Source organism: Cloeon dipterum, chromosome 3, assembly GCF_949628265.1.
Source record: "Cloeon dipterum chromosome 3, ieCloDipt1.1, whole genome shotgun sequence".
NCBI lineage: Eukaryota > Metazoa > Arthropoda > Insecta > Ephemeroptera > Baetidae > Cloeon > Cloeon dipterum.
This window is the reverse complement of record NC_088788.1, coordinates 12,645,561-12,659,012: the sequence shown is the minus strand read 5'-3', so window position 1 is coordinate 12,659,012 and position 13,452 is coordinate 12,645,561. Positions and strand designations below refer to the sequence as shown.

At 40.4% G+C, this 13,452-nt stretch overlaps 1 protein-coding gene across 3 annotated transcripts in view; it reads left to right on the top strand.

Annotated features, from left to right (window-relative positions):
• The window catches only part of LOC135939888 (5-hydroxytryptamine receptor 2A-like), an 89,733-nt gene that overhangs the window by 30,763 nt on the left and 45,518 nt on the right, over window positions 1-13,452 (top strand). For 2 of the 3 annotated variants that reach the window (XM_065484495.1, XM_065484493.1), the window contains one exon: window positions 12,507-12,555. The gene's annotated coding sequence lies outside the window, so the exon portion shown is untranslated. Of the gene's footprint in view, window positions 1-2,137; window positions 2,334-12,506; window positions 12,556-13,452 lie in introns of those variants that run through there. The other variant, XM_065484494.1, reaches the window with a different exon arrangement.

Here is a 13,452-nt window from a genome sequence, read left to right as displayed (position 1 = left end):
AAGCTCTCGCTCTATATGCACATAAATAAAAAAAACTATCCGTTCCGCAGTTAAATAATCCGGCGACGCACTCGCTTTCTAGCCTATATTTATGCCACATGAAATATTCGCGTCAGCCTCTTTTGTGCGTTGAGGCTGGCCAATCTAAACTGTCGTGGACACGATGGAAGTGAGCCAAATTTACACTCGTTGCAGAGTTACGTTCAGGCACAATAAATGGATGTAATTTATTTTATACAAAGTAAAATATACCTTTTTAGTTGATAGCCATGAGATTGTTATATCTCAGTCATACTTAAAAAAATAAATCAATAGCATAACGCACTCACATTTCCATTGCTTTAATGACACCTTATAGTATGAAACATTTTAATTTGTAATTTGTGTTAAAAAGGAAGATACTTACTTAATGTTAAAAATATGTTGTTGGTTGAAATAAGGTGCATGTTGTTACCGTTGTGTTCTGAATCCGAAATTCGATACTCGAGTGCATAACTGTGGAGTGGGTGTGTAGGTTATTTCCTAAATATCAATTTTCGTCAGATTCCACTAGAATTCCGTCCATTATTATTGGATGGTCTAAAATTAGCTGTTATAGGGATGTCAAATATCCGATAATGTTGTCTCTTTTCTGAGAGAGTGCGTTAGGAATAAGACCGAAAATGTCAAGAGAAAAGCCTTTTTGCTTTATATTCTTGAAGGTATTTCTGAGGAAATTTATTAAAACTTGCCATTGGTTATTTTGACATGCACGACGTAAATTTAATTTTGCAACAAACTTCTTGGGGAGTTGTTCGTAATCAAATTTAAAATTTTTAACTCCCATGTCTCCGCAAGAATCGCGTTTCTCTTAAAATAGGGAAAACTTTATGCTTTACTCGTCAGCGTTGGCACACAGGCTCGTGCATAATGTAAAGAACCTCCATCGGCTTGAGAAACATTAAAAATTGACAACAGAGTGCACAAGCTTCTCTCTTCTTTGCGGTAGCGCAAATTATATGTTTAAGTTATATTGCGTGCTAGTTAAAGATATAACAATTGGAATTGGATTTGAGTTAAGTATTTCAATTGAATCCAAGAACATCTTTTGGTTGAATGTCCAATTTTTCTTTTACGAAGAAGCAATGATTTTTATCTGATGACATAAAACAAGGAAGGAACAGAGGGACGAGTTTACGCAACACATCCCTTTCAGTAAAATCAAAGCAAAGCCATTGAAGCCTGAACAATAACGCGAATAAAACTAGAGCCGTCCCATGTGTGCTTCCCTTTGCCGGTTGGAATTGCAGTGTAGTAAAAGGAATGAAAAATATAATGCAAACGCGCGTGCAACTCGTCCATTGGACAACAACAACTGGGGTAAAATAGGATTTGAGTGAGTGGAAAGGCGTAAAACAGACTTAGTCGGTTAAACGGCACGAGATGGCAATCAGGATCACCGCTCGCGTTATTGGTATGGATCGCGCATGCATGCGCTGCTGGCTGGATGAATGCAACCCGCCGGGAAAGTAGACCACCCGTGATGCTGCCTTTCACACATCAAAGCGTGCTACACAGCCTGTGTGTGTGTGTGTACCAGCTGGCACTCACGGGGCGAGTGTTGGGAAACGAGCGGCTCACGCCACGGGACAGCGGCTGCGTTTTGATTCGCTTGTGCAATATTAAAACGATGCTCGTGAAAAAGCGGCCGAGGCCTTTGCATATTTCCCCCATCTCAAGAAGAAAGTTTCCTCCTCCTCCGAAATCATGTTTCATTCATCTGCCAGTTGGGGAAACTTTCAATTGAACAGTCACTGTGTAAACACACACGAGGACAGGCATGATTTCGAAGCAGAATCGGTCCTGGGCAAAATTGAAAGTTTTCCATCTGGAAAACGCATTTTCCTTTTAGTGCGTTTGCTCAAACTTGACGGGATTTTCTACAATAGATCAAAGACTGGGCTATTCTTTACTTAAAAAATATTTGCAAGCACAGGATATGATTGGAAATCGAGTTATCGACTACATATATGCACGAATAATGCCTAAAACAGTTTAACTCAAGTCTTCCCCACACAAAAGGATAAAATCTGTAAAAAAATACTCCTGCACCTCACCTAACTGAGCAAAATGACACAGGGTCAGTCTCGTTTTTCTCCTTTTACAGCACACATTATCTAACATCGCATAAAATGGCTCTTTGTTACGGGCGGGCAGGCTGGCCCAGGCCTTTCATCTCCCGGATGAGCAAGCACTTTTTCGTGGCCAAAATTTGGCACCGGCCGGCGGTCATTGCAAGAAAGTGGCACAGTGCTTCACCCGCACGGTCCATTCAATTCTTGATCACACACAAGGTCAGTTTGATCACTAACGGCACGAAAAGTATAACCATCGATTCCAGGGCCACTGCTTTCCTTGCTACACGGTCTGCACAGAGGAAGAACTAACTGGTGCTCGAGCAGAAAATGTGGCAGGCGCGAGAGGCACCAGATAGCCGCGTGCCCCGCGTTGCTTGTTGATTCGAATTCAAACAGTGTTCAGTCAGCTTTTATGGAACAAGACTTTGGCTTTTCTATTTCCCCAGGGCTTTGCACACATTCGCAAGAGAGCGTTGCGCAGTAAAGAGGGTTGCATAACTTGCTACCCTTGTCGGGACCTTGCCCGAAAACTTGTGACGAGCAATATTTTGTGTTTGTTGGGCTATCTCAAACAGGGCGTGGGTCCAGAAAATATTTTTTGTGCAACAATAATTTTTAATATCTGAAAAAACATGCTCACGGAACGGAGACAAAAACTTTTAATTGAGAAATAACCCATTAAAATGAGAAGTCTGTGTCAAAATGTGTATTTTTGCATATGGCTGTATACTCACAATCAGTATGAGTGTTATTCATGAGAGGCGGCTATAAAAATGAAAGCTATGAAAAAAATACCTCATATGTTATTTTAATAACCAGGAGCTCAACCTGCTGTAACACAGTTTAGTTGCAAAACAAAATACAGTATCAAAAAATTACCTTCAGAGGACTCTGGCATTATTTTTAAATCACCAGCCATTGAAAACGATTAGTTGCGTTCATTGCTGAACTCAAAATCAAATCAGATTTCTCGTTATTTACTCTCAGTGTGATTGTGCTCACAATCAATAATACGTGCAGTCAATGCTGATGATTTAGAATCATCTGTAATTAAAATAAAATGATACAGGGCAACAATTGAAAATTATTTGAATTGTTGGATGCTATAAACAATTGATCGAAAAACAATTTGTTCAACAATTTGCAATAGTAAAAAAGGGCCTTCCTACAGTAAAAATTCAAATTTTGCCAATTTTCTCCAAAATGTACAGTGCTTGAACATATTTTCTTGGCATATTCCGATTCCTCTCGTCGATATCTGTCCAACGGTGTATGCCACTTATTGGGGAAACTCTTGGTTTTGAAATTAAATCGGATTTCAAGTAAGGAGACAGCCATTACCATTTGAAAAGCACAGTAACTTTCCAGCCAATTTTCTCAAAAAATTACAGTGCTTCGTAGGTCAATTTAAGCCTAAATTGAATCCTAAGGGATGAGTTTATGCATTGGCAACAAGCATTTTCCAGGCTTTTGCAGTATCATTCCTCTTTAATTCTTTGGTTTGTTTTGCAAATTACTGCTGATGAGACAAAATGTGCCGAAACAGTTGCTGTCCAGCAATAGAACGTCGCGTGAGATATTTTTTCAAATTTTAATTCAAATTTCTGCCCTAGCGTTTTCAAACAAAAAACTCTGTTTAATATTTTCCTTGTCATAATTTTAGTCGACTGACCTCCCCAGAGCCTGAATTTTAACTCTTGATGTTTTGCCACCACCAAATATACATATATACCACGATTTCTGTAAATAAAAATTTAAAAAGAAAACAGTGGTTAAAATTAATCGAATCAAGCCCAATAATATTACACTTTGTTTTAACAGCGCCCCTTTAGGCACGTCCAACGAAGAAGTTTGATATTAAATTTCCCTCGTGAAAAATAGTACCAAGAAAACGTACTCTACTGGAGACATATGCGCACGATTTGGCGAAAGACGTGAGTTAAACTAAAAAAGACTAACCGCACGTTTGTACTGGCCACACCGTTTTTTTCCGTTTGCCGCACTCGCACGCACCCATGGAGGAATACCTACGCGGGCGGGCTTGCATTTTTGCGCGCAAATCCTTTGTCGGAGCGGGCGGAATTTTTGTTTATTCATGAGAGTCGCGCGCGGACGTGTGTGTTTGTGCATTTATTCGCGTGAGCGTATTGATTCTCGCTCGAGTCGAGAGCAGCCAGCCAGCCCGCCCATATCTACGTTACGTATACGCGCTTTCTGCCCCAGGGCCAGGCGCGCAAACAAAGTAGGCATATTTTTTATACCTGCCGGTGGCTTCGAGGTAAATAAACAGCCGGCGCTCTCACGCGTATTCACGCACAGACTTTGCATTTTACACTCGGTATATAAACGCTCGGTTTCGATACTTTTATTTCCTGCAGTCGGCAAAACGTCGCCGTAAGTTTGTTTCTAATTGGATCAACTTCACTTAGCAAAGTTAAAGCTTCTCTCTCTCTCTCTCTCTCTCTCTCTCTCTCTCTCTCTCTCTCTCTCTCTCGCACCATACGTGGCGTGGGTGCGTGCAAAGTGTTGGTGGGTGGTTGCCGGCAGCCAAGCAGAAAGTGGCTTTTGCAGTTCTCCGCGCGCACCACCCAAACTTAATTTCCTGCTAAACATGCTGATCTAGTTTGCTTGATAAGAATACGCTTCATGATTAAATTTCCACGGATCGACAAGCGCGTCTGAGCGCAACGAGCTACTTGGGCGAAATTTGACTCGGTACGCGCTTTTAATAAATAACTCGCTGAAAAAGAACTCGAGGTTCTAATTTGGACAACCAAGTTCCATTGCTATTGCCCGCCAGAGGGTGAATGTTTTATACATACCTAATTAATTCAAGCTTCGTTATTGTACATTTTTTTGCACACCTACCCACATAATTAACTCACCCTCACACAGCGCCTCGACCTTTTTCAGCAACTTTTTAATTTATATAATGGACTGCAATTTTAGAGGTATGCCAAAAATACAATCTGCGGACTCACTTTTGACTGTGTCTTTTTTCCAGAAGTGACACCCTTTCTCACATGCTTTGATTTTGACTGGCGATCCTTGCGATATTATATTAATGTATTTATTACGGATTGCGCGAATGAGGAATTACATTAATATTCAGATTTTCCACACTATTTGGCGTGCCGTCTCTTTCTCACTAAATAGAAGGCTGGTTCTTTCTTTTCGTGCAATTGAAAAAAAATCCATTTAACCTACTTTTTAAAAGTCCGTTGTCATCTTTTAATATTTTAGATTAATATTGATGTTGTCAGTGCGTGCAGCCAAGGTATAAGCTTTAGTTTTTTTTCATCGAGGAGAAATGTCATGCCGTGAATAATAAAAGAGGTTGAAGCAGAAGCATATAAAAGCAGAATCCGCTGATCGGTTATTTTTTTCTATCATTGCGCCGCCACCACTCTTTCTCGTTTTCCCAATGGGTGGGCACAAGGCGAATCGAAAGGTTTACTTGCTCTCTGTCAGGGAATCATTTTATGTGCTTCTGCGAAATAAGAGGAAATTTATAGCGAAGTGTGATGGAAAAACAGAGCAGGGGCAGGAGGAAAATCGATAGTGATTGGCGTCATCTCGTCACCTTGCCTCGCGCGGCGGCGGCAGCAGCGGCGCCAGAGCAGCAGGAATACCCTTAAAAAGGTTTCTCCGCCTCGCACACCATGCAGCATCCACGGGCATTTTGTCTTTATTTTTGGCGATACGAACGTGACTGGGGCTGGGCCCGCGGCCTTTTAACGCGCACGTTCTCAGCTCCATCCATTCTTCCAGCTTGTCACACACCTCGTAAGAGATTGTATCACAGCTGCAGAGGTCGTAAAATAAAAAGACCTGACTGCATTTTAGAAGGCCAACATTAGGCACTTTTCAGCGTGTGTTAACTTCACAAAACATTTAAGCACCACGAATCAAATTTAATCAATAACCGAAAAGATTTCCGCGGACGTAGTAGTAGATCTGACACAAGTAGTCGTAAAAGCCAACGCCCATCTTCTGAATGTCGCGCATGCAATTGTAGAAGCCATCGCCATCGAGCAGGCCGTCTGCGAAACAATTAATTTTAGGGCGTAAGCGCACATAAGAAGAGGATCTCAAACGTACTGTTGCAGAACAGCAGCGACCCGATGAGGATGGAAACCAGGGGGAAGATGAGGTGATATATGATCGAGACGGCTGTCCGCAGCACATGGCTCACAACCAGGGTCAGGCCTGTGGCTAAGATAATGCGGATGCCGATCGCAGTCATGTTCAACCACTGAGGACAGCTCTGAAAAATCGAAAATAAAATTTGGATTCTTGTCTGGGGATAAATAATATTTTTGAGACAAACCGTTAGAAAATTTAGAATCTTGAGTATTCTTTCTTAACGAATTAAAGGTTTTAAGTTAAACTGACAGGTAATTTAAAATGATTTTTGAAAACATTAGAGATATTACTGTCGTTATGTATTGCTTTTCTTTCTGTCTGTTGACGTTTTATTTACAATTCTAATGATCATTGTTTTCAACATCAGCAACCACATTATATATAGTCTGTAATTTTTATCGATCATCTATAGACGCTAGTATCTCTACGGCAACTACATAAAAATTTAATTGTTTGCTTTTTAAAATAAGTGTATTGTCAGATAAACACTCTTTTTATCAAGTTCCCTTTTTCTAGTCTTACTTATTATCAATCTAGATATTTAAATTCGTTGACACAATTGATTAAATAAAATATTAAAAACTGACAGGTCCAGATATGGACCATAAGTTAATGCAATCAAAAGTTTAAGTTTCAGTAAACCTTTTCCCTTAGATTGGTTATACCGATCCTGCTGTCATCATCGTCATCAGAAAAGTCGGATGTTTGAGTGTTACTCATGTTTCCCATGTTCCAAGGTGGTCCTAAGTTTTCCAAACTGTCTTCAAAGTCGTTCTGGTTGGCAGCAGAAACAATCAGATTAGGCACAGACTGAATGAGCAAACCGACTGATGCTTCAATCAGCGTCTCAGGCGCCGATTCAAGAATTCCCACTGGCTGGTTCTCAGGTCCAAGGTTGACGGAATTCAGGCTGGTTGTCGAAGAAAGTGATGATGGGATGTCGTTGAGAGTAGTTTCGGGCGTTTGGTTGACCACTAAGGAAGGGTCGATAGTCGAAAATTCTTTGGAGAACACTCTGGCAAATCGAACTCGCTGCGAGAGCTCTTCGTCTGCGGTCAAGACTGGACGGCTTGAAATCTGATCTGTGCCTTTCGTGTCTACAAAATCTTCTTCAGAGAGTAACGAAGAATTTGACATCTACATCTATTTGCAGGCAGACACATTTGCACACATTGCGTTCATAAACTGCAACAATGAAAATAAGTCTGGAAACATTATTCGCCAACAATTTTAAAAGATCAATCGCAACAGTAAAGAAATCTGCATCTTGCTAATCAAATTAGCTAAATAAAATCAAATTTTTTTGTATGCTATTTCCACTATATTCGAATGGTCAAGGAGATGCTCTACAGGGATTATTAATTTACAACCATTGTGGTTGGTTGAATCAATTATGGTTATTTTGGAGCAAAATAATACAGAGAAAATTATATTTTTGAAATTTGCTCGATAAATAAAGGTGTCCTTGTTATTTTCCTGCTTAATTTCGATATAACATCTTCCTGATTTATTTAATGGCGTGTAATTTAATAGGAACCCATTATTTGCATTATGTTTATACTGTATATTTTCTTTTAGGCATTTTTTGAAAATTATGCAAACTTATCTGTTGATAGAATTGGAAGTCAATTTTCTTGTGTTAAACTAGCTCTCTATAATTCAATTTTTCGATTTTATTTGTAAACGCGTAATTATCTTTCCCTAGGTAAGTGTGACATTTTTTCATTAAATCGTTATAGCAATTCCTCTTCTGCGCACAAACAAAATATTAATTAAAAACAACTATTAGGTTCATAGGTTGAAAAACTACCTAAACAATGGTGAAAGGACCTGACCTACTAAATACAATCACAGCTTTTTTTGGGAGAATGGATTAACTAACTCGTGGTTTCATAAATTTTTGGAAAATAATTTGAAATGGTTAAAGTAAAATAATGTACAGTTCGCGTTACCACGTTAAAAATGATGATAATTGTTTAAGTGTGTCGTGGCGCTGATAACTATACGGAAACACGGTTGAATTTATATTATTTTGGAAAACAAAAGGGAATTAAAATTACGCGAGTAATTCAATTAATGCTCTTACCAATTAGAAGATTGAAACTCAAACTGGAATCATTTGGCGCGGTGTTGAGCTTAATCTTTAACGGAAGGAAAAATGAAGCGCGGTTGCTTCTACTGTCTCTGTTCTAATGACATTAATTGGTCTAAATACCTCTGTTTAATGCTTAAGCACAGAAAGCGGTAAATATTACAAAATAATTTGAGTTTCATATGATTCTTGTTAACTCTTATCCTGCACTTAATATTTCATTGATAAGGCTTTACTTGACCAAAAAAGCCTGTGAAGCAACTTATGCGGTCGATTTCCGAAACCAAATTTAGCGTAATGTTATTTCGGTAGAATAACAATTGCCTCTATAGTTTCAATTTAGATTTCTTCTCAACGAATCTATGCAGAGCCCTGAAGAGACCGGATGTTGTGGCGTCCTGCATTCCCTGGAAACATTACACCGCGCCGCTTATAATAGATGGATGTCAAAAGAGAGAAGGAATGATTGAGGCAGACTGAATGCGTCAATCAATGTTGTTTGCATGTTTGTTTCAACGCCTCCTCACGCACTGCGTGGTGATGCGCGGACGAAGAGAGGGTGAATCCGCCCTGGTGGTAGCCGTTAATTATACGCGTCCATTTACTTGATAGTATTGATAAAAACGTCAATCATGCGCGCGCCTTTCGCGGATTGCTGCTCTCAACGTGAAACACGTTCAGCAAAAAAATTCGATTTATTGCATGTTACAGCTGGAACCGATTACGAGTTCAATTAAGGGTCATTAACGGGGCGGTTGAAATTTTGCATTCAACCTATGAATAATTTTCTCCAACAAAATGGGGTTGAGAGCAAATCGCTCTCGTCCTGCACGCTGGCTGTCGGCCGCGGCGCAATTAGAATAAAATATGCACCGAGCTTGCCTGCAGCCAACAAATCTCATTTGAACAGATGAACTCTGTCTGTCGCTCTCATTAGCATTCGGCCTCTGTCTAAGTGAATTAGGACATGGTTGAAAGGAGACGAGTACCACTTCTCTCTTTTAGCGCCACTCGCTCTAGTTTTATGAATAAATTCCGTGGTTTTCGTGGTAAATCAGGATGTGCAAGCTGTGAAATGGTCCAGCTACATGAGCTAAACAGAATTGAGAGGAAATTTACTGCACCAGTTTTCTTTGATCTCGCAGGCTTTGATGTTAAATTAGGTTATATGCTGTGTAGTCATGGTATTCTGGAACCGATAATTTGGTATGGCAAATAACGTAGAACACAAGAGCATTATTTGAGAACCTCGTAAAAGAGTATAATATAAATAAAGTCGGCCAAACAGTTGTCTGCATTTCTCTGAGCTCCGCATGTTCGCTCTTTTTTATCCTTATGTTAAAAACAAATTAGCTCTTACCATTAATAAAATTAATTGTTTCAATAATTTAAGCTTGGGACTTGAAGAATCTGCTAATTTTATAATAATGAATTCAGTTCATCCATTGGTAGTAATTCCAGTGAATAATGCTGGCACAGTTATTCATGCCGTCGCATAAAGATAGACGGTAATTTCTGCACCAATTAACACAGGCTGCAATTTAGATTAATTATAGAAGTACATTCATGGTGAATAATGAGAGCACACCGCTTCTATCATTTTCATAAGTGTTTTTAAGAAGCAAACAGTGGAGCAGTGCGAATTTCCTGGCTTAATTGAGCAATTATGATGAGAGAATTTCCCGGTGCACTCAAACTTCATCGCTCGTTATCTTTGCTCGCCAAACCATCAGCCTCACACGAAGTGCGAAACAAGCATCTCTAAGCCCATTCGCTGCACTGACACAGTTTCGCTGCATAATCATTACTTCCGCATCATTATATCCACCTGGAGGAAGAGGCAGGGGTCTGCACCCCACGCCCTAGAAGCTATTTAGCAGCCCCGCTATAATCCGGCTAGAGTAATAATAATAATTATTCACACACACAGCGCACAAATTCCTGCAAATACACACTACTTGGAAATTGCGCGCGACATCTCTCGTCTGCATTGTTTTGCGTCGCTCGGCATTTGCATAAAATATTAATTAGAGCCTGCATGCTCAAGTAGCGTGGTGTAATTTCATCACCTAGCGCAGCTCGCCGTGTTTTGTGTACCCTCACTCGACTGCCAGCCCCGAGATAATCAATTTTCGCGCACTGCGTTCTTGTCATCGCGCTGCATGTCCAGCCTTGTCGGCTGGTCGGACAGTGCAAGCTGGGCTTGTGATGATGGCCTTCCGCGCGCGCGGCACTGATTGCCTGGCCGGCCGAGCAAACAATTACACAGGTCGCAATCTCGGTGGCAACGCGCGCCGGGAAATAATTGCAACGCGGCCGTGTTGCCATTCATAATTAATCTTCATCTGCTTTAATTGTGGCCTCTCACTTGGTGATGCGGCCGCTTTAAGCAATTTTGGGGCTTCCAATTATCCAAATGACATATAAAGTTGACCGTGTAATTTGCATCTATCATTTTTGTAATGAAATTGTGTATTTAAAGCACGTTTATGGAGATGGGCACATTTTACAAACCACAATTTTCAGCTTTGAAATTTTCACAGTTTAAAATGAAACATTATTGTAGATTCAATAATAATTTTTCTTAAAATCAATAATAATTTCGTAAAAAAGTCAAGTTTTGCCAGTGTATTAAACCCTCAAACTCTTTTAAGAATTAAAACCATTTCAAAGAGTTGCGACTGCCGAAAATGTGATATTTTGGGTTAGTAAAATGTGTAGCACCAGCCTAAAACACTTTTAAGTTGATTTCAAACCCGTATAAATGGAGGCCAAAATTTTCTAACTCCTCCTTTTTGTCAAAAAATAAATATAATTCTTAACTTTATTTTTCTCACAATGCATAATTCTTTTACACCCTATTAAAAATTTCACATCACAAATTCAGGCAACGCTTTGAAATTTCTATTCAGCAAAAAACTTTTAAAAGCCTTGACGAACTCTGCGAAATATTTCCTCGAAAACCAACAAGGAAAATTTGTGAGTACCTTTGATGCAAAATGGAAACAGTCAAAATTGGTAAAACGGCTGTTGATTCAGTGTTTGCAATTCAATTTTGATTGCGCAATGGAAATTCCAATTAGGTCTTCTTCTTGCTTGGCTCGCAACAAGAGAATAATATCACGAGCGGGCGTACATGTCTTGAACAAAGAAAGGTGCCAACAATGAGTACTTATAGCACGCTCTCGCGGCAATCTCGCATGCGGAACCCTTTGTCTAGAATGCAAATTGCCTGAAAAATGGCTCTCGCAGCGAGCAAGAGAAACGCCCGCCGAGCGGTAATTGGGGCCAATTCCACCTGCCTTTCTGACGAGAACTGAATGCGACAAATGAGTTGAAGCACAATCCGCCGGCTTCCAGCCCGCCTGAACGAGTTGCAAAAGGGGATTGCGCGCGGCGCAAGCGTCTCATCTGCTGAATAATTGGAGCCAGTTTTAAATATGTTAAAGCACGCCGAGCAATTTTCGCCACTTGACAGGCCGGCTGGCATTTGTGTTGGCTTGGCTGGCAAGAGCGGGCCAATTCTCTTATATGTAACAAGTAGCTCTCGGCGGGCACAGCTCCTACAGATGCGGCCCTCTATGCAAAGAAGGGCGCGAGCGAGCGCGAATAAATTGCGCTGCATGGTTGTCTCTCGCGCCCCACCGTATCGCAACTGCTGCACTCGCAAACACCCTCTGACACTTTCTGCCACAATCGCAAACTTTTCTGCTCTGACAAGCGAGCGCGAAGAAGGAGAAAAATAGCTAGTGCTGCGTGTTGGATTGTTTTTGCTCCTCATTCTTCGGAATTTTTCGCTGATCCTTTTTGGCCGTTAAGACCCGTGTTATAGTGTGCACGCTCCGAGTTCTATGTGAAGTAAAAGTTTGGAGCCACTCGCGTCGTTAGCGACTGAGCAAGCAGACAGAAGCACACACTAATTTGCCTAATTATCCAGAAAGTGGAATTTCGTGTAATGCAAATATTTGCTTAATAATAATAATGGTAGAAAATTCATTGAAAATACAGACAGAATAAATATTTTCAACGTTTCGTCAACTGAAAGCCACAGTTATTCTCAAAAAGCCTGATAAAATTAAGTTATAACACACTAAAATTATTATTTCTAAAACTAGACATTGGTATGAACAGTATCGCAAACTCTGTTTCAGATCCTTTCCATCCTTTGAAGGAGTGTTTTTGTGGGGCAGGACCACTTGAGTGAGTATAGCTTCAAAGAAATTATCAGAAAGGCATTATTTCACGATAAAGACCGAACGAGCCGGCGACGTTTTTAGTTCCTTTTTGCATAATAAATTTCAGATCGAGTGGCAGTTCGTTCAACCATACTTAATATTTACTCTGCGGAATGCGGCGCCAAATTTATATTTAGCGCTACGCCGAGGAGCGATGCATATTTTCCACTCGAGCAGTCACACGCCCCGGGTGAAAAAGAGGCGCTTTTCCCTCTTTCGCCGAGCAGCCATTTATTGTAGCCAACAGTCTAAATCTATCCTTCGTCTCCATGTTGAATTGATTTCTCTCGAGTTGCTATCAATCAGGACGAGAACCGCTCTTCTCTCTGCTACCGGCGTCCCTTTCCTTCTCCCTTTTAAGAGGCTTCTTAAGAACCAAGCGGAGAAATGACGTGGGTTTGGGTTGCCTCATGCCCGAGCCTTCCCTTCTGGGATGTAGCCGAGATTCCAGATAAGGGGAAAATTCATACGGGCAAATCGAATAGCATAAAGCAAAACAAGAAACGTGTATTATATAAATCACAACTTTGACAGTAAGGAATCACTCGATTTTTTACACGTTCTATTTGGGACGAAAACTTATTGCTTTCGCAGAATAACTATCAAGGATTTAACCTCTCGTTGCTAAAAGCTGCTTACCGCAATGGTTCGCGCTTCTCTGCTTCCTATAGTGATCACTATAGACTAAGCTCCCAACGTAGTTGCCCTGATTGAAGAAAAGCCCCAAAACAGGATTGTTCTGATAGCAAAGTGGGAAAAAGAATTAAATTTAGTACCAAGAAGAAATAGGAAATTGAATGATTAAATTTAGTTTTCATTATTTAATTTAATTTTAGCTGTAGTCAGGAGAGCGATTTATCCA